This window comes from Mustela nigripes, chromosome X (assembly GCF_022355385.1).
Source record: "Mustela nigripes isolate SB6536 chromosome X, MUSNIG.SB6536, whole genome shotgun sequence".
NCBI classification, from domain to species: Eukaryota; Metazoa; Chordata; class Mammalia; order Carnivora; family Mustelidae; genus Mustela; species Mustela nigripes.
The window spans coordinates 79,736,982-79,737,589 of NC_081575.1; positions in this window are offsets into that span (position 1 = coordinate 79,736,982).

Sequence of the window (608 nt, forward strand, 5' to 3'; positions counted from 1 at the left end):
CATAATTTTATGAATTTGGGCTTTCTCTCTTTTCTTTTGGATTAGTGTGGCCAATGGTTAATCGATCTTATTGATTCTTTCAAAAAACCAGCTTCTAGTTTCATTGATACGTTCTACTGTATCTCTGGTTTCTACCTCATTGATCTCAGCTCTAATCTTGATTGTTTCCCTTCTTATGTGTGGAGCTGGTTTGATTTGTTGTTGATTCTCCAGTTCTTTAAGGTGTACAGACAGCTGCTGTGTTCTGGATTTTTCAACTTTTTTGAGGGAGGCTTGGATGGCTATGTATTTCCCCCTTAGGACCGCCCTTGCTGTATCCCATAGGTTTTGGACCGAAGTGTCTTCATTCTCATTGGTTTCCATGAATTGTTTCAGTTCTTCTTTGATCTCCTGGTTGATCCAAGCATTCTTAAGAAAAGTGGTTTTTAGCTTCCAGGTGTTTGAGTTCCTTCGGAACTTTTCCTTGTGATTGAGCTCCAGTTTCCAAGCATTGTGATCTGAGAATATGCAGGGAATAATCTCAGTCTTTTGGTATCGGTTGAGTCCTGATTTGTGACCCAGTATGTGGTCTATTCTGGAGAAGGATCCATGTGCACTTGAGAAGAATG